This window comes from Pezoporus occidentalis, unplaced genomic scaffold (assembly GCF_034315485.1).
Source record: "Pezoporus occidentalis ecotype Australia unplaced genomic scaffold, CSIRO_AGI_Poc_V1 ctg39, whole genome shotgun sequence".
Lineage (NCBI taxonomy): Eukaryota > Metazoa > Chordata > Aves > Psittaciformes > Psittacidae > Pezoporus > Pezoporus occidentalis.
In genome coordinates this window covers 6820221-6843205 of record NW_026915713.1, presented here as the reverse complement: position 1 = coordinate 6843205, position 22985 = coordinate 6820221, and the positions used below count along the sequence as shown (strand labels likewise).

General features: G+C 39.7%; 1 protein-coding gene across 3 annotated transcripts in view; it reads right to left on the bottom strand.

Moving 5' to 3' along the window:
• The window catches only part of HS3ST5 (heparan sulfate-glucosamine 3-sulfotransferase 5), a 208906-nt gene extending 206607 nt beyond the window's left edge, over nt 1–2299 (bottom strand). For 2 of the 3 annotated variants that reach the window (XM_062632479.1, XM_062632478.1), the window contains exon 1: nt 1817–2006. The gene's annotated coding sequence lies outside the window, so the exon portion shown is untranslated. Of the gene's footprint in view, nt 1–1816; nt 2007–2114 lie in introns of those variants that run through there. The other variant, XM_062632480.1, reaches the window with a different exon arrangement.
• Between the last annotated feature and the right edge of the window lie 20686 nt (nt 2300–22985).

The following is a 22985-nucleotide window of genomic DNA, read 5'->3' as shown; positions in this document are numbered from 1 at the left end:
CTGCCCAGTGAAGGAGGGGAGTGACAGAGCAGCTTTGGCGGGCATCTGGTGGCCAGTCAGGATCACCCACCACACTTATCAATGTAATAGTCACATTCTTCATGGTCTATGGGCATAATTCTGATGCTTGACAAGTTGTTGACAACATGCAGCATTTTGGGGGTTCTTTTAACACTCAGAATTGAAAGAGAAAAAAAAAAGATAAATAAAAGATTGTCTTCATACTTTCATTTTTAAGGCATTCCAAGCGATTGAAAGTGGTTAGTCAGGTTACAGGAATGAGGCTAGCTTTTGCCATTTGAATATCGATATTTTTATTTGGTGTTTCATTATATATCTGCCTGCTCCCAATCTAAACACTGCACTGAAAAGAGGATGTTCTGTGAACTAGAACTTCCATCTGCTAATGGATTTTTTTTGCATAAAATCTGCTTTGCAGTCCATATGAATATGGGCCTTTTAATTATTAATCAGAAGTATTTTTTCTTATTTGTTTCTGTGCTGTGAAAGAGTTCTTAAAAACAAGATAAAAAATTAATGTACATTTAAATTTTTCTCCTCCCTTGAGGGAGGCTGTTCATGAGTTAAATGCTTATGCAACACCTTTCCTTGCAAACTGTACTACATTTCTCTTCTTACTTCTCTGTTGAGCATTTCTGGGCCAGATCCACAGGCCATTGAAGTCAGTGGGAGCCCATCCAGTTGTCTTCCTCTGCCTCTAACTTTTTAGTGAAAAAAAAAAAATATATATATATATATATATATCTATATCTCACTGGAAAACTACAAGGTACTAATCTAACAATAGTTTATAGCATCCGTAGGTAAAACAATGGATTTCAGTCCATCTTGAAACATGACAAGAAATCACTCTTCTATTTCTCCACTGCAAAGTGGGTATGAAAATCCAGAAGATGTTTCTGACACAGTGCAGCTAAATCTCTTTGGTTAAAAATCTGGGGTTTAAAAAATGAAGTTTCTTTTATACAGCTCTATAACTTTGCCATCTCTCAGCCTTCTGCCCAGTCCCTTTCACTCTGTATTGGCCAGGACCTTCTTCCTCTGAACTCCATTGGGAGTTTTGCCATTGATTTTAATGGAGAGTTACCATACCCAAGTTCCAAAACACTAAGAAAAGATACTATTGTCAAAGCAGAAATTCTCAAAGTAAGAAAAATAATATTTAAATGACTTATCAAAATGCACTTCAAAATCTCCAGCAGTAGTCAGCTTTTATATACGTACCCCCCAAATTGCACCAGACAGTCTAGGAGAACAACGAGCCCCTTGCCCGGAGTCCCTGGCATTTGGTAGCCGCAGCTGAACCCCAGCCAGAGCGGAGTTACCCGTGTGCAAACCGAAGCTAAGCGCACCGATAGCAAACATTCTGCAAACATTAAGCTTTCCCTAAGGGACGAGCGTTTTGAGGAGCACGGGTGGAGCAGCCGGGAAGGAGAGCAGTCTGCATCTCCTATCCGCGCTGCCTGGCACCGGCCGAGGCTCCGCTGCCCCAGCACCTGGTTGCTCCCCTCCGCAGGTGAGACCCCCAGCGGAGCTTCTCTGCCCGGACGGCGGCACCGCGGCTCCCGAAACACCGACCGCGTTGGCAGTCCCCCGAGACATCGCTGAAACCGAGGTGGGGAGAAAGCGGGGCACCGTCCACGGAGCGCTCCGGGGGCAGCGTGCCCTTCGCGTCCCGTCCTCAGCGAGGCGCAGAGCGGAGCCTCCGGGAACGGAGCCCTCCGCACGGCAGGGCACCCTCCACACGTTTCCCGCCCCCAGGGGACCCCGGCGCGGCACGGAGCACCGTACTCACCGCGGTGCTGCAGGCAGCAGCCCGCAGCGCAGGCAGAGCGCCCCAGCCCCGGCCGGTGCCCTCTGCGGTGCGCGGACCCCGTTCCTCAGAGCCCACATCCAAGCCCCGGCCGTGCAGCTGAAAGTCCTTCTGAGGAGCACCCGGCGAGCCCCACCGCCTCCTGCCTCGGATCGCTGTCACCTCCCTTCCCCTCTCCCAACACCACCCCCCCCCCTCCGGCGGGAGGCACCATTATAAAACGGTCGCTAACCCGTCAGATCACGCACCGGTAGAGGTGCCGGTACTCGTCGGTACTTACCGGGCATCCTTCAGAGCGGCGGGCGGGAGCGAGGGAGGAGGAGGAGGAGGAAGGAGGGAGGGACAGAGTGGGGTGGGGGATGTTCCTGGCTGGCTGCGCGGAGCTGCTCGGCAGCCTGGGCAGCTCGGCAGAGTGCTGCGAGTCAGTGAGTGCCTCCGTGCGTGTGTGCGCGTCGCTGGACACAAGCGAGCGGAGACTTAGGCACGGAGGGGCGGCGGGAGGCGGCGGGGGAGCTCAGAGGCGCAGCTTGCGCGGCGCGGCCCAGTGAGGCCCAGCGCGGCCCCGGCCCCTCGGTCCCCCGCTGCCTCCCGCTGCCCCCAGCGCCCCTCCGCCGCGGCGGGAGCTGCCGGGTAAGGGGCTGGGGAAGGCGCGCATCCTCCCCGGTGGCACAGGCACCGCGGGCGGGGAGGAGGGGAGAGCGGGAGGAGGGATTAAATATAACGATAATAAAAAAGCCCAATCGCCAAGAAAGAAAAGGGAAAACCAGCAAAACTCTTGTCTCTACTTCTCGGCCGAGGTTTGAGCCCCCCGCCCCAAAGTCGGGGGTTTGAGCTCCGCGCCGGGAGCCTCCACCGCCCGCTGTGCAGCACGGCAGCAGCTGCCGCTGCCGGTAGCGCCCAGCCTAGAGCTGGAGCCTCTCCCCGCGCCCGGAGGAGCCTCCCTCTTTCCTTCCTTCCCTCCTTCCATCCCTCCCTTCTTCCCTCCCAGCCCGCTAAGGCAGGCAGCGCGGGCAGGTGCTGTCGGCCAGCTTTTCCAGCGGCCGAGGTCAGAGCAGGGCCCTCAGCCGGCAGCGGCCGGACTCCCCCAGCAGCGCCGGGTCCGGGACACGGCAGCAAGGGTTAAGCAAGGGGCAAGAGGAGGGAAGCCTGCTGTCCCTGAGAGGCGCCGGCGGGCTTCAGGAGCGGCGGAGGAGGAAGGAAGAAGAAGTGGGGAGGAGCCGTCTCCGCCGGGCAGCGGAGCAGAGTCGTTTCATGCTTCTTTCCCCGCTCGGCTCACCTTCTGCACCAGCGGAATGATCCGCTGGAGAGGAGCGGGAGCAGTGCATCATCACTGCCTGGTTTCTGGGGGGAGAAGGAAAGGCGGGGGAGCACGCAAAGAAGGGAGGGAAGGCATAATTATAAGAATCATACGGAAACGAAAAAGAAAAAAAGGCAACAAGCACACACACACACACACAAAAAAAAAACCAACCAAAAAGAAAACAGCACATACCAAAAAAAAAACAAACCCGACGTTCTCGGGAGAGAAATCAAAAATAGCCGCAACAGCAATGAAAGTTGCTTGCTTTGTGATTTGCATTATAACGCTGCTGTCTCCGACAGCGTAGCCAAGAAACATGCAAGATGGGAGAGGGAGCTACACACTTGGTGTGGCTTTCCCTTCCTGGCGGTAGTTCTCTCTCTCGATTTCTCAATCTGTGTCTCTCAAAAAACCCAAAGAAAACCCCTAACTTCTCTCCCCTCCCACCTCCCCCTTGCTGGAGGGGGTGGCTCCAGGTGGTGGTTTCTGAGTTGTAAGTGAAGTTCGGCGGGGAGTGGGGGGGGGCAGGTAGGGAGGTAGAGTAGCCCTGAGCGCGCTCCCGCGGTGTTGGGCCCTCGGGGTTTGGCAGCCCTGGGAAGGAGGGAGCGCACATTGCTGCACCCCGCCGGGGGTAGCCACGTAGTGCCCGGCGACGGCGGCCTCGAGCCTCCGTATGTGGGAGACACACGCGCAGTCCCGCGGTGTGTCGCGCAGTTGCTCTCCACCCTGCCAAGCGGGCGCGCCGTAACCCCTCGCAAATTGCGCCGACGGCGGCGGAGGGCAGCGCGGCCGCGCAGCTCAGCACCGAGTGCGGGGGCTCAGAGGGCGCCTGGGAGCGGGGGGGGGGCGGTGCCTGCTTTCGGTCGCTCCTGCCGCTGCGGAAATCAAGATCACTGATAAGTAGTTTTGTTTTAGGAAAACAAGATTGAATACAATCTAATTTTTATTTACCAACAGTTCATGCCCTGACTAAAAAAGAAAAAACAGCACCAAACCCTAACCCAGATTACACAGTTAAACGTATCGACCCAGCAGTAGCGTGGCTGTTTGCCAGATCTGTGATCCATTTACCTCTTTAGCTCATTGCTGTCAGGCAGCAAAAGCGCACAATCAAATTCTTAAATTTAAAGACAAGCCATTTTATTTTCACAGTAAACTCTCCTATGTCGCAATTAAAAAGGGTATCCTCAAAAATTAATGACATATACTGTGGGGGGGGGTATGCTACTTTGTGTTCATTTTATGAGGGGAAAAAAAAGTGCTATACATAATATGTACAGAGGTGGACAGCAGTATGTGAAAAATTCTTACGTTGTAACAAGGATTTTGGATAATTTTACCTTCACTGTTAAATTGAATATTTTTTAGACTCTATGCCATTCAGAATTTTAGTTCCAGTTCTTTTACAGAGAGAAACCTGGTAAACACCAGCAAAATCAGAGTATGAAAATACTCTTTTTTCCTTTCCATGTATGTTATAGATGTTCACACACATATATAGCCTTTAATTCAAATACATTCTCTCTGAATTTATGTATTTAGACATGTGTGTGTACATGTACATTATATATATACACACACCCATTAATAACATACTACAAAATTATTTAAAAGATGAGTATAGAAAAGAAGCAAAGCTAAAAACACAGCTCTCAGCCCCCTGCTGAGTGCTATAAAAATATGCTACCACTTGGAGAAGTCACAGAATCAGATACAGAAAGAATATGAAAGCTATACCTTCCACCTTATTCTTCACAAAAGCTACTTAGTTAATGGAAATACATGTGTGGAAAAAATGGTAACACAACGTTTTATGGGTTTTCTTCAGTGAAGGACATTTTAACTTTAGGCTGTGGTCCTAACCGCCATGTGCAAATACTTGTTTTGGGAAGACTGCATCCAGAGAAGTTGAGTTTGTCACTGCTAAATTGAGCTGTCTGGTCTGGGAGTGGAAGAGAACATGTGCAAAAGGACAACTGATCCCATGAGGATTTGGGAGAAAGGAATGGGAAAGGTGATGAGGATGTGAAGTAGGCATAGCTGGGTGACAATAGTGGATACAAAAAAACTGGTATGCCGTGGGGGAAACCAGTCCTGGAGACAAATGCCATCTCACATGAAGTATGCAACATGAAAGAACTTCGTGTCCTTTCTTATGGTCAGGCTGTGCTGTAAAGGCATCCCATTGCTCATTAGGGGAAGAGGAGCGTGGGATAACGCATCCTTTAAGGATCTCCATGCATTGATTCTGAATCCTCTGTGGGTTAGGAAAAGTCCTCCTCCAAAAAAATAACCAAACATGAAAATCTGGGAAAAGTTAAAAAATCTAAGTTCATGCAACTCACCCATTTCCTAGAGGATCATGATTTGTTTACCACAAGGAGGAAGGTATTAGGATTTGTTTGTTTGTTTTTTTCTCAGCCTAGCCAACTCCTCAGACTTAGCTGGCATTATGATGTCTTAGCCTGAAGAAATAAAGGCCCAAGAGTCTTCATGGCTATTTTATGGTTTTAATCTGAGAAAATGAAGTCTTGATCCCATTTTCATTGAGATCAGTAACAAAATCAAGAAGTGACTAATACAGTAACATAACATTTTGAGTGAATGAGACTGCCAGCTATAAAGAGCAAACATTTGGGATGGGAAAGAGATGTAAATCTATACTGCATAGTGTTAAATTTAGGCTATGTTTCAAAGTGTTGTGGCAAGACTAATCATTAATACCTAAAAAAAAATGAATGAGTGCTTATTGCTGCTGTAGGTAGCCTGTTAAGTATTTAAAGTAGGTAAATTTTAGCTGGCCCCTTTTTCACTGTGTTTTCCTCACTAAGTCCAAAGTGTTTTCCCCTTACTTAAGAGTTACCTGCTGTCATATGAGAGAGGTATAAGACATCATACACTGGTTCCTCTTTGCATACATTGCATAGGATAATCACATTGATATTAGCTGATACAAAACTGTGAAGTTCCCAGCTATCCAAGCTTCCCGCTTTTCACGTGGTACAAAAATAGCTGTTATTTGGTAACCGTTAAACCGTTACTTTAAGGAAATACAAAGGTGAGCCCTCTGTTCTTTAAAAATGTTCTTTTTTTTTTTTTTTTTACTATAAAGCATATCACCCAAAGGCTTTATTGTATTCATTTTCAGTACTGTAACTTGAAGAAGTATGTATCATTTATTGCAAACATATTCTGATAATAAAATAATAAACAAAACCCATTGTTCTCTGGAAAAAAAAAGCCAAATCTAGCAGCAATATATAAGAATAGTAACATTTAAATGCCCAGCCTTTGTTCCTTTATTACATGTTGCATAACTGCATTGGTTTGTAATCTCATTGACCCCTTTAAACCAAGTGAGCTTTTTGATACACAAGAGGGTTTTCTAAGAAGGTCAAAATGATCAAGACAGTGACATTATAGAATCATAGAATAATTAGGGTTGGAAAGGACCTTAAGATCATCTAGTTCCAGCCCCTCTGCCATGGGCAGGGACACTTCACACTAAACCATGTCACCCAAGGCTCTGTCCAGCCTGGACTTGAGCACCACCAGGGATGGAGCATTCATAACTTCCTTGGACAACCCATTCCAGTGGCTCACCACCCTCACAGTAAAGAACTTCCTCCTTATATCCAATCTAAACTTCCCCTGTTTAAGTTTGAATGCGTTATCCCTTGTCCTGTCACTACAGTCCCTAATGAAGAGTCCCTCCCCAGCATCCTTGTAGGCCCCGTTCAGATACCGGAAAGCTGCTATGAGGTGTCCACGCAGCCTTCTCTTCTCCAGGATGAACAACCCCAACTTTCTCAGCCTGTCTTCATACGGGAGGTGTTCCAGCCCCTGATCATCCTCGTGGCCCTCCTCTGGACTCGTTCCAACAGTTCCATGCCCTTTTTACGTTGAGGACACCAGAACTGCACACAATGCTGCAAGTGAGGTCACAAGAGCAGAGTAGAGCGTATATACCATTGATTGGTGTAGGATGGCTACTTGGTTAATCTTCCTCATATAACGGTAAGGAACTGAGATGATAGCTTGAAACATGGTGTTTTGACAAAATATGAAATTCAGTTCGCAAGCCAACAGCTGACCATTAAAACCCATGCCATTTTAGCGCTCTTCATGTCACAAATGGAGTGATGCACTTCACTTGTAAGAGAGAAGCAGCAATATGTTTATTAATGCAAAACAGCAATTCAACAAATTTTGATAGGAAATGTGACAGTAATTTAATAAGATTCAGTGGTGAGGTACATTTGAGTGTTTACTGCATAGAGGACGGGGTTAGGCAAAACTGTCAGGGAGACCCTTCTTTTTAAGTCATGAGGTTCAGAAAGGATCCCCCTGCTTTCTAAACTCCTCCTCAGAGAGTAGTCTATATGCAGCTGGTCCAGACTTAGTTTCAGGCTTGGTCAGTGGTTTCTTTCTAAAGGATTATATATGTGTAACTGAGCCTTTACATCACTTAGCTAAAATGTCAAAGTTTTGCATGCTGTTAATCACTTACCAAGAATCTGTTGCAGCAAGTTGTCTCTCAGCCTTGAAGAGTAGCCTTGAAAGGCATCCCTACTCAAGGGGAAATCACATTGTGCAGCCTCCTGCTGTGCATGAGATCTCAGGGTACCCTGGGCTGTCCACTATTTATGGAATAAGATGATTGACTCATAGTCACATTTGCATACCAACTTCAGAGTTATTTTTTTTTCTAAACTTGGCTGGAGTCAGAACTTCACCAGCAGTACAGTTGAAAAGGGTGCACATTGCTCATATTAGCCCTTGGCTGCTGTCTTGTTACCTGTTTCCCCTGAATCCATTTTGAGTGGGATGCAGCCATCATGACCAGATGCATCCATTACCACCTCTGCTGGTGATTATCCCTTGAGCAGGTTTATGGGAAATAAAGGTCACATTGAGGAGGGGGCTGGGGGAGATGAGCACGCTGCCACACATAGATCATGGTTTCAGTTGTTAAATGTAGCTAATGGTAATAGGAAAAATTCTGCCTGCATTTTCAAATTAAAATTCAAGTTTCAGTAATAGTTCTGGCGATAGAATAAATTGGAATAGAGTGTTATTTGCTAAACATCTGGTCTGTCGTAAAGGTATGTTTTGTGCAATTCTATCCCAATTTTTCAAACTTTTGTTCTGTTCCATGTGAAGTGTTTTATATCCCAACTTTTTATTATTTACCAGAAGTTGCCTCATTTTTTGGAGAAAAAAGAAAACAAAAGGTGCTCTTTAAGAACTTCATAAAAAGTTAAGGTTAAGGGTCTTACGTGATTATGTAAATTCATATATTACAAGAATAGGTACCTTTTTTAGAGATCTAACCAATATACTTCTATTACATTGGAACTTGCCATCATAACCCACTAAAAACGTGCTTCACTGAATCAGTAAGTACTATATTTTTGAGCTGTCTGAATATTATTGACTTTTCTGCTTTCTACAGAGCATTACATCTGAAGTCCCTTCCCCCCATTGTTTTCATGCCAGAAAAATCAATTCAAATCATAGATATACAAAGCAACAAAGGTACTATAACCTTTATATATTTCAGAATTTATACCATCTCCTTTGTTTTGTTGAAGCTCTGCTCTGCAGGCTTATCTGCAGCACCTAAGAGTTTTGACAACTCTTTCTAAATATACAGTAAAACATGGTAAACCATAATAGGCTGACAGGCAGCTTATTTAAAATTGTAGTGAAATATGACTAGCATGCTAAAGAAAGACTTTCCTTTTGGAAAAAAAAAACCAACAAAAAAACAACACTAACAAACCTCCAAAGATACTAGGGTTAGAATCAAACTCAAATGTCCATTCGTGACTCACTTGAGGAAGACATAAAATTCTATGAAAAAAAACAACATTAATTTTAATGGAAGATCAATGGGTAAGTGCAGAGTTATTTGGTCACTGGACACCCATTCCAGTCATAATTTTCACAGGTTTATGATGTTTTTACTGCTCTGTTCATTTCCAAACTAACATGCGAGACCTACTGATCTTCGTTTTTCATTCAGATAAGTATTGACAAAATAGCTGAGGTTAGCATGTAAGAGGAATAACTCCCAGCTATTTTACTGCCCCTTCCATCTTTCCAAGTTTCTTCCTGACACTGCCATCATCTGACACTGCTTTCAGCTTTTAAGTTTGCTAAACGTCAATGATCCAACCTGAAATTCTGTATGCTGTAGCTCTGCTTCAGGTTGCATGCTATACCTGAGAACAAGGTTGAGGGACATTGTTTTATTCCTTTTTGATATATTCATTGTAAGACTTACTTTTTTAAGAACTCCAAAACCTGAAGGCACTGGACTTGTAAGTTGGCAGGATGGTAAGTATTAGTTTAGTCGAGGACCACTTGGAATATTCTTAAAAATTATTTTAATTTTTTTCAGTTCATGAACATTTGGAAGTTCAGTTCACATGTGCTAAATAGCCATTTATTAGAGTTACGCAGCTAAATGCATATGTTGAACTATTCAGGTATATTCAGATGTTGCCTGATCTTCCTCTCCCAATGCTGTTGTTCTTAAACAAGAGGGTCTGTCTTTCCTATGCTCTTCACTTGGTTTGAGCCAAAGCTGTACTGAGAAGAAGGCTGGTTCAGCTGAGCACAGGTGCACAAGAAGCCTTCCCTAGATTTCTTGGGACCGAGAGCTGGCAAGGATGAAGTGACAGGGATTTCAATGTTGAAAAGTACGGGAGAAAGATCTGAGACCTGAGAGGAACTGTTGAAGAAGAGACTGAACTCATATGACTAACTGCTATGTGTAGGAATAGAATTTTCTCTTGGGAAGAGAAAATGAATCTGTCTGTGTGGCAGTCAGATAGGAAAACTGTGGGAAATTTATAATTTTGGATATGCTGATAAGGAAAAAGAAGAAATCTAAATACTGAAGACCGTAGCTGGTGAAGTGAAAAAAGTCAGGTGGAAACAAGCCAGTGAAGATGTGAAGATGAGAATGAAGTCCCACAAGTGGGGGGGGGGGGGGGGAGAGAGAGAGAAGAACTGGAATAAGACATGAAGGCAGAAAAAGAAAGAGAAGTCTGTAATACTAAAGCATACTGCCATGCAGACCTTGCAAATGAACCAACCATCCCAAACCTCAGTATTTTGCTGTTATCAATAAATATCTGTGAAACCTGTTGGCAAAGTGTGCTCCTCACTCTCCCCTGCTCCCCTGGTGCTGTTCTACACAAGGGGTGACCATCTGTTACCATTGTGAAGCGTGAACTTAGATGTACTGGCAGAAACATATATGGTGGGTCTAACTTCCTGACCTCAGTGATGAATATTGTTGGTATCAGGCCACTTTTGGAAATATTTATGTTCATTTGTCTTTGCAGAATAGAAAATGCATGGAAGATTAAAAGGAAGGGATAGAGAGACGAAGGGGAAAAAAAAGAAGAGGACCCTCTAATCCTTACTACAGTAAAGTGTTGTTGTCATGTATTAGGCAACATTAGAACTGGAGTGGCCTTTACTAACTGTATTCATCTTCTCCTTCCCTACTTGTGGCTATACATTGTAATACAGTTTAAAATGACAAAACCATGTACTATTTTTTGTCTTCTGCCAGCATAGGACATCTTACTGTAGAAGATGAGATCTACTCAATGACTATGTAGCTGTGTAATGTTTTGTTTTTTTTTTTACCAATTTATTCAAACTCTACTGAAAAAAATATTAATTGCCTCTTCAGAGGCAGCGGATTTTCTCTGATACCAGTCAATATGGCATCTGCATACCTCACAAATGAATATTAATTTACTTTCACAGCGCTTTCACCATTCCCATTATGTAGAGAACTGAGACATAACAAATTAAAGCAATTTTGTCTGTAAATGTAAATAATCTAGGAATTAATATTTTACTTTTTGAAAGGCTGTTGTGTGCTCACTTCATCTGAGAGTTGAGCACTTCTACAAATGACACCCAGGCTTTTAAGTAGGGCATCCAAAAATAAAATACTCATAACTTGTGAAGCATGCAAACAGGCCCCTTTTGATGGTTTTTCCAGTTTACTGCTGTAACTTCCCAGCAATGCAAGGGGATAGTATTCCCACTCTTCATGTCATCATTCAAATGGTTTAAGAATTAAATATTCATTGAAATGCACACTGAAACTTCTTTTACTGCATATGTTATAGAAATTAAAAAGAATAGGTAAAGAGAAAAGAGATGAGAGCACTGTTATAAGATACATTCCACTTTATCACCAGAGATAGTCATCCTGTGCACTGTTGAGGAGAGTTCCTGAAGAATCAAAACATATCTTCACAAGCCATCAGTGAACTAAACTGGAACCCACCTATGTTTTAGACTTGGGCCATAACTGAGTATTAGTTCTTCAAGCACAGAGAAACTATAAATATTAGAAAAATCTGCTCCTTAAAAGTTTGATGAGCGTTATGGAGCAAAACTGGAAAATTTTGTGTATTGTCTAGAAGCTTCTGGAAAACTTCCAGCTTTGAAGTCGTCAACCCACTTCACTTTTGGTACTGTCATCTCATTATTCTGAGCACATATAGGGGGAGAAAGGATCCAAGCAGATCTAGAGGAGAGGGAAATAATGTGGAATTGCTGGGGGCTGGAATCCTTTGCTTCTCTCTCCAAGTTTTCTAACAATAGCAATGTCAGGATAACCTTCCTGTTTCCTGATTCAGAAAATGTGTTGAAGAAAAAGTGAAATATGACCATTTCTTAGTTTACTGTCGACAAGAAACTTCCTTTGCTAAATTATGTCTTCAGAGAACTTCAACAGGACATAGTGTTACAGTTATTTTCATATTCATTTTCCACTGAACTTGAAACCCAAAACCCTTTAGCTTAACAAGGACTGACTGATATACAATAGGGAGTCTCCTTTTCCTCTGCTAAAACTGAGAGGTGAGGAATTCTATCTGTGGACAGTTTTGTAAAAATCACCAAGCGCGTGTTGGCTAGGATCTTGTTGGCCAGGAATTGCTTTGCTAGACTAAGATAGACAATCATCTGATTCATTTGGATTCATCCAAAACCACCCTAGTTAAGGTCAGGCCTGTGGGAAAAAAAGTCAAGGATCCTGTATTTTTCATCATTTCTGTAACCAGCAGTTTTCTATGTTTACCAGTTCTGTTGAAGCCGCCCTGCAGGCTGCTGCTCTAAACTTTGCCTGAGCCACATGCCTGTTTGAATCCACATATCTCAGAGTGGAGAGATGCTGCAGAGCTGGGCCCTCTGCTCTTCCCTGCAGAATACAGCAAATTCATCACACACATCTCGACACCCCTGTCCCTGCTGATGTGTTTTCCTCCTTGAACTGTGAATCTACAACAAGCTCTGGACAATGGAAATAGATGAATTTCTTTAACTGAGACTCTGAGTTTATGGAGAAGGCTCTTGTAAATATATACAATTATGTGTTGAGTAATGTATTTCAGGAGGTGCCTGTGAATGTAACTGTTTACATTTACTTCCATATTTAACAGATTTTTTTTTGTAACAAATCCAAGCAGCAGCACATGCTTAGTAAATTTGCATTTCATGATACAGGTAGCTGGCAGAAATAGAGATAAGTGGCACCTTCATTGCAGGTGACATCCTATAAAGTGTACATAGTCCTTCTAGATGCCATATTTAGAAGATAGTGTACAAATTAATCTTAATCTTTCAAGTCCAATTTGGTAATCTGATATTTGGTATTGTTCAATTTTCCCCTAAGAGACACAAATCACTTAATACGTGGGTTCATATACATTTAGGCATTACAGAACTATATATTACCCTTTTAGGTTAATTTAGAAACACCAGTGTCCCTGGAATCTTTCTGGTGAGAATTGAACGGGCATGTGTCATGTGTCCCATTTCTCTCCTAGGTCAGTCATATGCCAAATAATCCCATTCATGATGAGATTAGATCTACGAAGATCTCTTAAAAGCTTTCTTCGTGTGCAATCTATCTGGAAAGCCACTGCAAAATCTGCTTGTTGTAATGTCTAGAAGTCTTTTTTTTTCCACCTCCGTATGTGTATGTCCATCCATAATGTTTTTTGTTCCAGTATTAACATTTAGTGAGCTCTTTCTTCTTTCTTTTATTTATCCACTGATGTATTTATAGACCTCAATCACCTTGCTCTCTGCTTAATTTTCATATATATTTTCCTACCAGGAAAACAGTTTCAGTCTTATCCTGAGAATTGGGCCTCTACTGTTTTCTTCCATACCCTTCTCTGCACCCATTTTCTTTCAAAGTTACTCAATACTGTATTGTAGCTGAGGTTTAACCAGGGCCTAGTGTAATGGTACTGGTACTTGGCTGTCTCTGATGGATTCATCTTTTGCAGTACATTTTCAGTTTGCATTCACCACCTTTATGCTGCAGCATACTGGCAGGTCATTCATTCAGAGACTGAGTATCACATCCCATTTCTACAAAACATTTCCACCTGATAAACCTCCAGCATACCAGAGGACTTTTTATTATTAGCTCCATGTGCATGGCAGTGCATTTTGATCCAGTCCTATTCCTGTTCAACCACATTTTTTGGTATTCAGTTCTAATCTCCTCCATCCTACCTTCCACATTCATGGCATCAGCAAACTTCATCGTTACAAATCTAAATCCATGACAGATTGAAAACAATAAATGAGTCCAAGATCACATTCTGTGGAACTTGACTAGGAACAACCTTGATACCACTGAGTGAAACATCTGTGCTGTTCTCCCTAAAAATGCATCTTTGCTAATTTTATTAATTCTTTTTTTTTTTTTTTTCAGATACACTAATAGTATACCAAGTGCTACTATGTCAAATGTACCCATCCACTGACTAAGTAGAAAAATCCACTACATTACCTGGGAAAAAATGTTACAATATCAAAAAATGAAGGCAAAATCATATAATCACATAATAGTTCTCAAGAAGAGAAGGGGCAGTTGTCACATTGTTTTTCTTACAATGAGAATGCTTTTTCAGCTGTTTAAAAAAAAAACATAAACAACCCATACCATAGCACCAAATCTATTTGTGGTTGCTTAGATATTCAAGCAAAACAAAATTTATGACTCTGATGTTAGAATAGTTAAATACTAAATGATGTGTGGGGATTCTATGAAATAAAGGTGATCCTTTCTAGTTCTCCATCTGTGGACAACTGCAGCTTTCTTAAAAACTTTCCTTTTGAGCTGAACTTTTCAATGAGTTTCGTGAACCCATAATTTTCCACTAAAATCCCAGGGAGATTATCTCGCTGATTTCAGTGGAATCAAGATTAACTAGGAGTAATAAGTAGGTCGCTTTTTGAAAAAGTGACCAAACCAAACCAGGTCTCTTGTCATAACAGGAGAGGGAGTAGTCAGGGAAAAGTTTAATTTCCCCAGGCATTTAACAAAAAGAGCAACTGACTTTTGGTTTGTTTTAAAGAGCTCTAAAGCAGCTGTGACTCAAAGAACAAAAACCCCATAGAAGTAGGTCATGATCTAACCAAGAATTATCTACAATATGCAATAATTTCATAAATATTCTCTGAAGTCCTGTAGGCAAGATTACTATGGTGGGCAGTGATTGTACAGTGCTCCCATAAGATTTTCTTACTAATTAATGATGCATTTCAGAATACACTTTTCATATAATGTGGGGTATATGTTGTTTCCTGCCCATTTCAATTATATTTTCTGTCAACATAATTCATATATCCATATTTCTTTTGTGACTGATCATATATATTGCATAGAGTTTGAAATGGATTATTAAAAAATTCATATATGTTGTATAATTTCCTTTGTACACAGCTGCATGAGCTGCCACCATTACCAAATCTCCAGTAGATGTTTTTTTTTCCTTAGCTCAGGCTCTCTTTCGTAGCTTTATATGTGTATTTCCCACAGAGAAACAAATGTTCTCATATTCAGCCTAAGTAGGCATTTTAGCAGGCATAAGTTTTGCTCATTTTTGTTGGAGCAAAATTAGATATTAATCCAATGCCAGACAGTTTACAAGAATGTAATTCAGAGACCAGATTGCAAAGTGCTTTTAAGTTCTCCTGCGCCATTTCCCTAAAGAGATCAGTCTCTTAACACGCTGAAGGGGAAGAGCTATGGAATGCATGGTGGAAGTATGGAGAAAATTTCTTCCGTGTTAATTTATTATGGTGAATTGACATAATGAAGGATGACAAATAGGTCATTTTTCATCCACACAGCACCTCCCATTAAAATATGAATGTTTTCTGTATGAGTGTCAAGAGTAACGCATTTAATTACACTAAAGCCATGCGTCATGTGCTGTGAATGTAATATGGAGAGCAAGAGAAAATGTACTGTGTATTGCTTGAGTAAGTGTTAAAGGGGTAGCAGAGGCCTACACTTTGAAAGCAAACCTCTGCAGTGTTTGAAAACATTGAAAAAAGAAACAGCTGAGCTGAAGCCTTTAACAGCTAGATGTGAGGATGGTTGTATAGCCCGCAAAGACACTGTTCAGCTGAGAGAGGCTATCAGAGAGCACCTGAGAGAGAAAATTCTGCATTTATGATCCTTATAACACAAGGGTGGTTTTGTCCCCACTGTTTCTTGACAAGTTAACAACTAATCTTGAATGGTTTTATTCTTTGTAATTAACATGAAGAATGAAGGGTATTAATTCAGCGGCATGTACTGCTACAGTAAGATATATTAGGCTTAGCCAGAAATGATAGTGTGGAAAGTCATTGATACCCTTGAACACACAGCAGCTACCTAACCCCATGTATCAATAAACTCATGAAGCTGCTGCTGCTAGACAGACAAATTAGAGAGTTCTCTCACAGCCTGTATGAAGAGTGGCAATGGTATCTGTAAAATTTCAGGGGTGCTTATTTTTTTCCTAAATGAGAATATTTTTTCATGACTATTAGAATTGGTTAATCTATTATGTTTATTTTGTGTTGCATAGTGTCCTTTTATGTGTCTGTCACATTGTATCTGCTTACTCCTTCAATATTTAGTACCATCATATGAAAGTATTACAGTACCACAAAACTCAAGGCAGAAAGCAAGCTTTTGAAACATAATGTCAGACACAATAAATACTAATTTTTCATACTGAAGCACATATGTCTTCTTGAGATAACTGTATATGGTTTTCACCCAACGATGTGCTATACCGCTAAAATAAGTCCACTAGGGCCTATTGTAAATGGTATTTTTGTGGCTTGTTTCCTTATGCTTTTGCCGTTCTACACTTGATTTATAAAGAGATTTATGGAAAGTCATAACTATTTTAAGAAGGCAGCAGGGAAAGTGTTCTTTCACCATGTCTATAAATCTTTACTTATACTCTACAGAGAACTTTGTTCCCTAAGTCTGCTTAACAGTGTAAGAGGAGTATATTACAATGCCTTGAGTTGCCAGAGCTTTGGGAATCTTTATAATATGAGATCATAAGTGGAGACAATTTCATTGTAATAGTCCTGGCAACAAAGAAAAAAGGATACCAATTCAGCTGGCACACTGACATGGTAGTGCAGATATGTTCTTTCACAGAATTAAAATGTGTGGTATTGGAATGCGTGTGTTTGTCTATATATATAAACATACATAGAGGAGAGTGACTTTTTACCAGGGCATGTAGGGAGAGAACAAGTGATAATGGCTTTAAACTGAAAAAAGGTAGATTTAGATTAGATATTAGGAAGAAGTTCTTTACTGTGTTGATCATGAGGCACTGGTACAGATTGCCCAGAGAAGCTGTGGCTGCCCCATCCCTCAAATTGTTCAAGGCCAGGTAGTATGGAGCTTTGAGCAACCTGGTCTAGTGGAAGGTCTCCCTATGGAACTAGATGATCTTTAAGGTCCCTTCTAATCCAATCTATTCTGTGATTCTGTATGTACATATAGACACACACACATATATATATACACATACATATGTATAGTTAGGAAGCCAGTAAACCTGTGACTTAGAAAAGGAGATGACTACTGAAAATATAAACTATTTTTTTTGGATTATATATATTTCTGAAGGAAGGCAGAATGTGAAAATTTTCCCCCTCAGAATGGTAAATAACTGCTTTTCAGAAGAAGAAAGCACTGTTCTTCATGAAGTCCACAGCAGGCTATGATGAATATAAAAAAAATACTAAGTACGTATCTAAAGTCACTGAGAGAAAAGAATCAATTTTGTTATTTTCCCTCTTCTCAATTTCAGAAGTTTTCCAAATTCTGAGTAGAAAAAGAAACAGCTGTTCCAGACCTCCTTCATGATTGTGCAGCTTTGATGTATCAAAACCCAAATGAGTTCCCTTACATAAAATACCTTTGCCCAATTAATACCTAAACCAACTACTGCCAAGACAGGGAATTTGTCTCCAAAGATACTGATTGACTGACAGGAAAAAAAATAAATAGAGAAAGAAATAAGCACTAGTCATCAAAATAGAGCAGAAATTTGTTTTTGTGAGGGAGCTTTTTATGCTATAGGGTTTTGCTAAACAATCTTATTAACAGCTTTTGTTTCCAGCAATGTGCAAATAGAGGTTTTGATGCCACTGGCTACAGGCACTATAATTTCTAAGACCTATCTAAACATGATTACCAGAAACTTGGGAGAGCCTGCTTTTTTAAGAAAGTTAGTACTCCTTACCAGCCTAATTTGTATTACTTGCTCTGTAATGCTCCTATTTACTACGCCTTAGTCAGACCTGGTCACTGTAGAGATTATGAAAATGTCCTGAAGTGTTTAGTAATGGCTGTTGGCATTAGAAATATTTTAGGTCAATCTGATTCTTTTTACATGTTACTTAAAGAAAGATCACAATGAGATTCATTGTGTCTCCTTTAAGACATTTCTCATATTAAACTTAAGTGGGTTCAGATATAAAGTTATTTTGTGGTTTTGTTTTGTTTTTTTTTTTTTTCCTCTAGATACCAGCCTCACATAGAAGAGAGGCAATTGGAAATCTCAGAGATCGAAATCTCTATAATGGTCCCCAATCTTAAGAATGAAATAACAGCTATATCAATCTTAGTCCTGCTGAACGCAACAGGCAGAGTCAAATCAATTCACCTGACGTTTCTGGTGTAGCTGCAATTCAAGTTAGGATAAAACCCTTCTTATACTCCAGATAGATGTGCCAAAGGAGTATTTGTTTATTACAGACAAAAATAATTTCTGAAACAGATCACTTACCAAAGTTAACAGGAATTGCATTTGTCAAAGGACTATATACATGTCACATGTGCAGACTAACATATTTCCATCTGCTCTCAATTCTTGGTACTCAGCTTCCAAAAAGAATCAAACTTTGCAATATATTTTCTTTAGTATCAATCTATGTGACGATTTTCTTAATTAAAAAAATGCAACCTGATTATATTTTGTATATGTGGGTAGTCAAATGCATAAACAAAAGAGAAAAATCTTTTATTCAACCATAACAGGCTTTCAAAGCAAAATCAAAGAAATAAACATCATATGTCATGCCTGTTTGTTTTTTTTTTTGTTGGTTTTTTTTTTTTTTAAGTGACATGCCAAGCTGTTCAAGTTTGTCTTTTCCTTCCTCTGGTAGTAAAACATCTGCTACATTAGCTAGCTCTCCCATATATGTGATTTAGGCAAGATTACAGTTTGGTGCATTCAAAATGGAATCAATGAGCAGTTCAGAAAGAGGAAGAGAGAATTTCTAATATGAAAAATTGTCTGCTTCTTTGAATTTTACCAGTCATGTCATGTTACATTAGATAGAGTAATAGAACATTAGCTGTGTAATGAGCTGCTAAAATGTAAAGGAGAATGCACTTTCAGATTGGCTAGTCCTGTTGAAAGTGATAGCTTGCATCTAATCTACAACGCTTGTAGACATTATGCAAACAAGCTGTTTGTGAATTCCAGACCATTTGGAAATTAGAAGTGTCAGATACATTATCAGCTTCTGGAAACATTTCTGTTTTACTTTTGGTTTCCAGATACAAGGAGGTTTTTGAGAAAGTTATTATTTTAATGTAACACTTGACGTTTTTGCTTAGATCATTTGGGCCAGAACATCAATTGAATTAAAAGGGCTTCTGTTTATTGAAGTCAACAGAGCTTCAGACATTTAAACAATTTGAAATCTACCCTGTTTTAGAGGCACATTTGCATATATTTTTATAGTACTTAGCAAAGAAGCAGTTAGCAAAGTTGGTACAAAATTGTCTTTTGTTTCTTACAACATAGTGTTTCATTGTAATTAAAGAAAAGGTTTTTTTTAAGAAATTTTATGAGGAAAGAGGAAGACAGTTTTTAATTTCTGATTATTTTGAGTAAAGATTTGACCCTTAAACTTCAAGATGTGAGGCATGTTCTCTAACCAGTGAGTTGCAAGATATTTTGAGGCATGTAAGTCTCCTCTGTTCCATGACAGACTTCAAAAGGTTTTCTTTCCTCTCCCGTCTCAACTCCTAGTAAACAAGAATTAATTTCAGAGCGTTAGTGTTTTTTCTGTACTATAACTGTGGTTTTAAAACACATTTCACAGCAAATTAAACCAGATGTTTCAAAATCTGAACATTTCTATATTTTGTTTTTGCAGTACTACTACTTGTCACAGTAATGCTCTGCTTCATGAGGGAAACCTATGGAACTTGATCACATTTGTAAATTGCATTTTGTGTCTCAGAAGTGAGAACAAAATGGTTGGCATCTCATAATGGACCCTTATAAACTAGGCACTAGATTTATGTTTTGACTGTCTTGAATAACACTGACACAATAAATGATGAAAATAACCTCAGCAGTGGAAATGTGAGATTAATCTGCTCAGTAGAAAGAACATTAAGAAAAGGAAAGATTACATATATGGAAATGTACATCTAGAGAAAATCAGGAGATGCAAGCTTCTAATGTTATCAAATCAATCTGCTCATTATGTCCTTTACATTTAATATTTAGAAAAGTGATTCTACTTTCAAGCACTTCAGTTTATTCAGAGTGCTACCATTTTATTAATGGTATTATTAGGCAAACCTAGCTTCCTCTGAAATTGCTAGGAATAGTCAATCTCATGCAGTAACACAGAACAGAGGAAAAAACACCCAAGAAAAAAAGATTGATTTTTGCAGCATTGATTGAGGATGAACATTTAGAAGGAAAATGGAATAGACTAAGTCTATGAACTGTTATGTATGTAGTTTTTGTGGAAGTCTCTCATTTATTATTACTGTGCAATTACGGTCTTAGATATCTATACCAACCATAATTTAGCATCAGTGTAGATGAATTGCCAATACTTGGCTTCCTCTGAGCAGAAAATGCCAAACTGCTTAGCTGAATTATATTATCAAGCAATGCACAAGTTTTTAGCTGTTCTGTCTTTATTCGCATCTTGGGAATCACACTTCTAAACCTCACATAGTATCTTGAAAGAGCACTCCTTTATGACTATATTTTTCATATTTTTTTATTTAAATTGAAGATGTCTCTGCTTAACTTACAGTTTTAATGGCAGTGAAATCCTTTGTGTTCTTATTAGATGGAATCTAAGCTCAAAATTCCCTTATCTGCTCTGCTGTACAGATCTTTTATGTGAAGGGTGAAAACATCTTTTATATTTGCAGTTGTGGTTACAGACTGATGTGCTTATGACTTTACATTGCCAAAAATGACCAGTTTTATGCTTGCAGATGAAGTCACAGTCAAGCAGGCAAAAAATGAGAAGAGAAAATAATGTATAGTTTCTTTGGATCCTGGAAAGTCCTACAGTTTGTATTCATAGAAGGTATATTTGTCCATGTTCTGGTGCCATTTCTTTTTACTTTTTATGAGGGTAATGATCTTAGTAGAAGCCTTGAACTGGAAATAGATCCAGAAGCAGGACCATGAGACCGTGGTTAGGATACAGATCCTGTAGTTGTAAAGAGAATTTTATTGTAAAAAGATAGCTCCAAAAGACTGCAAGACTGGCCTTACTTCCAGCAACACTGATTACAACTTCTCAATATAGATTTCATTGTAATAGCCATGTAAATATACAAAAAGAGAATTTGGAAATGTATTGTCAGGGTAGCTCAAAGCCAAGAAAGAAACTCATTATAGACCCTGTCTGAAAGCCATTTTTCCTGGTATATTAACTTATGATGCTGACCAGAAATTGGTCAGCAATGTCTACAATGTCTACTAAGTAAGAGACAGAGACAACTGTCATGAATAAAATGCAAAAAAAGAAAAAGAACAAAAAAAAGTGATGCTGGAAAATAAGAGCAAGAATTATCAAGTTATTAAGCTATGTAATTGCAGGATTTTTTTTTCCATCTAAAATCTCATTATTATTATTGTTATTATTTTTATTGTTATTTACATAGGTAGATGAAAACACATTTTAGTTGCAGGGGATTCCATTGTAGGATTACTAATGGAATATGCAGTGATTTTTTGTGGGAGTGCAACATCTTACAAATCACTATGTAACATAAAGATACAGAGTCTTTCTCACTGCAGGCAATAAAATAAAGCAAAAACAAATAAAAAAATCTAGGCTACATAATTGAAGTTCCTCTTCATTATTCTGACATTAGCCAGCCTCAGGCTTTAGAATCTGCTCAATTGTAATGAGTCGTTAAGATTTCAGTTGGGCCAAAGAGAACACCTCATTTTACTTTGCTGTTTGCAAGATTTTAACAAAATAACATCTGCTATCTTAGTTTGTGGATGATTTAATTTTTAAACACTTGCTCCCAACCTTTAATTTTCTGCAAAACAACGACATAAATTATTAATTCATCTGTATTTCCTCAAGGCGAGCTAGACTTACGGTCCTTCATAAATATTTAAAAATTTGACTGCAAAATAAACAAAAACTTTCACTTAACTTTTAATTGCAAGTCCCCAAAACAAGCAACAGCATCATCAGTAACAGTAAAGAGAAATATTCCATGTAGAAGTACATTTCTGTGAAAGCATCTGTCCATTTCAACCTGTGGAATTTCAATGTTCTTTTCCACCAGATTTTCAAAAGATGAGTTTCATTAGCAATAAACATCAGGAAAAAAGGGCCAACGTTCAAATATAATCTAGTCTTGACTTGAAAGGCTCTCTAGTGGTTCCCAGGAGCATGACGTGCAACATACCTGTACACTTGTATATATGCTTTCTCCAGGAAGACATCTGTCTACTCTCCAGGCCCAAATCTGAGTTGCTGTTTTAATTCTGGCACTGGATCTGAGAAGTGAAGGCAGACTCAAGCTTCAGGGGTAGCCTAAAGTAATCCCAGCTGCCAACTTCTCCCCTTTCCTCAAAGGAATTATTGTAATAACTATGAATCACTGCATTTGCTATAGATCATCTCCTCACCAGAACAGTCCTTACCTGCTGGATAAAACAGTTCTCTGAAACCTTTGGAATGGTGCAGAAAACACAGCAAAAATAAGATCCAGGACCTGTGAATGAAAACAAATTTAATTATAACCTTTTTTTTAATATAGTATTTGTTTTTTGCAAAAAGTGTGGTTTTCCATAAAATTTGTCAGGCATTTTCCTCATATTGTACATGAGAAAAACACTTTAGAAATATATGTCAATATTTTCATGTTTTAGTATTATTTTGAGATCTAATATTTTGAAAATATTTATTAGCTGAAGGTATTTAGGCATAAAAATAATCTTTAGAAATGTGGTCTTTAATCTCCTAAAATAAAATCTGTGAATTGATTTTGAAGGTCAAGTAATTCTTTACTTCATTTAAGGAATCATTTTATAGAGATAGTAACTAAATAAAAGTTTCAATCATTATTCCAAACGAAGGAAAAAAAAATTCTGCCATAAAATGCAAAAACTCAGTGACAGCATTTTCAATTTTCCTCTAGAAATTTAGTAAAAATAGTTCCTTAAAAGGTAAAACTTGATAAAA